Source organism: Montipora foliosa, unplaced genomic scaffold, assembly GCF_036669935.1.
Source record: "Montipora foliosa isolate CH-2021 unplaced genomic scaffold, ASM3666993v2 scaffold_412, whole genome shotgun sequence".
Taxonomy (NCBI): Eukaryota; Metazoa; Cnidaria; class Anthozoa; order Scleractinia; family Acroporidae; genus Montipora; species Montipora foliosa.
Genome location: NW_027179715.1, coordinates 1,490,001 through 1,492,500, shown reverse-complemented (window position 1 = coordinate 1,492,500; position 2,500 = coordinate 1,490,001).

Sequence of the window (2,500 nt, the reverse complement as noted above, 5' to 3'; positions counted from 1 at the left end):
TTCAATAATAATAATAATCTTTATTATTTTTGGTGTACCTGGTTGATGTTTACAATTTTGTAATGGAAATATATAGAATTCCATCTGAGTTTAGGATGCATAAATTATCACTTAATAAGCACGACAGATTTAAAGAAGAATTTCTTTAAGTGAATCTATAGCACGCGGTAAGTTCATTTCTACGGTTTTGTGTAATCATCTTCAGTTTGCACATTACAACGAATTACATTGTTGATAAATTTTGGATTATTATGTCGCTTGTTTCCTTTTACGGCAAATGAAAAGGTTATTAATCATTTATACTCATAATCATGTAGTCCAAAAGGTATTTATAAAATGCATGTTTGCAATCGATTGAATGGTGGCTATGGTTGTGCAGCAACCAGCAAAAACGTGAAAACAATTAGAATCACAATGAAGAAGACCTTACCAGAGTCTTGCCTCGAGTCTTGGCATTGACATTTAGTTTATCGTATTCAGTATTCCAATAAAGAAATAAATGTGGATCTACGCTTTTAGACCTGGCTGAGTATATATTTCATGTTTAGAATGATGTCATTGCTAAAGGCGTCAGAGAAGACTAAAAAGGTTTGAATTGTCATCCCTTTATCTTAAAGAATTTAAATAAAAGGTTTTCGATACATACGTGGTGTGGAGGGCATTTGAGTTGTACTTGTCGTCATCGAATAGTTTGCTGCCAGAAATAAGTACAAATATTAATATTAGTATTGAAAATCGAGGAAAGTCAACCTCTTTGCTTCAGGATCTTTCCAATTCACCTCACTTTTCTTCTTGCGTAGTGTGTTGTTTATGTCTGTGAAGTTTTAAAGTGGGAAGCTGCTATAAGATTATACATCGACGACTTCAGTATTGTCTTTACAAAATACTCTACGGCAGATTTTGACAGGACTAACTAATTCAATCTGAGTTTAGGATGCATAAATTATCACTTAATAAGCACGACAGATTTAAAGAAGAATTTCTTTAAGTGAATCTATAGCACGCGGTAAGTTCATTTCTACGGTTTCGTGTAGTCATCTCCTCTTTGCACATTACAACGAATTACATTGTTGATAAATTTTGGATTATTGTGTCGCTTGTTTCTTTTTAGGGCAAATGAAGAGGTTGTTAATTATTTATACTCATAATCATGTAGGCCGAAAGGTATTCATAAAATGCTTTTTTGCAATCGATTGAATGGTGGCTATGGTTGTGCAGCAAAAACGAGAAAAAAATTATAATCAAATTACCGAAGACCTTACCAGTGTCCTGCCTCGAGTCTTGGGATTGACATTAGTTTATCATATTATATTCCAGTAAAGAAATGAATGTGGAGCTCCGCTTTTAGGCCTGGCTGAATATATATTTTATGTTTAGAATGATCTCATGGCTAAAGGCGTCAGAGAATAATAAAAAGGTTTGAATTGTCATCCATTTATCTTAAAGAATTTAAATGAAAAGGTTTTCGATACATACGTGGTGTGGAGGGCATTTGAGTTGTACTTGTCGTCATCCAATAGTTTGCTGCCAGAAAGAAGTACAAATATTAATGTTAGTATTGAAAATAGCGGAAAGTCAACCTCTTTGCTTCAGGATTTTTCCAATTCACCTCACTTTTCTTCTTGCGTAGTGTGTTGTTTATGTCTGTGATTGCGGATGTAAGCTTGAGTCAAAGATCGAATGTGTTCCTAACAGTAGTCGTTGCAGTCGGAGAAAGAGTAGAAAACGGGGAAAACGAGTCGGTGGACAGTTATACATAATTGTCTAAAATCTAGTACCAGAGGAATTAAAGCTAATTGAAGTAACTCACATTGAACCTAAAAAGACAGCTGCAAAGAGAAAAAGTTTAGTAGAACTGACCGACTACATGAACACTACTGCACGCGAGTTTCCACGGCTCAGAATAACAGTTTGAGTATAACCGAAAGGACTGGGCTTCGCCTGGAGATGATAGTTATTAGAGGATTAGCTGGAACATGCGTAAATAACAACGTGCATAACAGAGAAACAACTGATAGAAAACGATAGAAATACGTACATTTTGATAGTTGTGGTTAAAACAAAAAGTCGTGAGGAAGAAACATGAAATACAATGGTCGTATTATTATTATTATTATTATTATTATTATTATTATTATGACGAGAAACAATCTTGCTCTATTAAAATAGTGATTATCTTAGACAAAGAAAAAACAAAAAACAGCTTAAATGAGTGAATTGCTCTGTTTAATTTCTACTTTTTAGATATCATTGTTAAGGTACAATAAACCTACTGTTGTGATGTACAGTACAGTAGATTGTTGTTCATTAATGTGACTTGCTATGGCCATGGGCTTTGAAGTCTCACAGGATCTCGAATATGCAAATGATGAGATAGAATTTAAAATTAAACAAGCCTTACCTGTAAGGTGAAGTTTGATTGGAATTCCATCTCCCCATTGCTGCATAGAGAGATCACGTGCCCGCCCTAACTACGGGGTTCCCCACCCAGAGGGGTTTA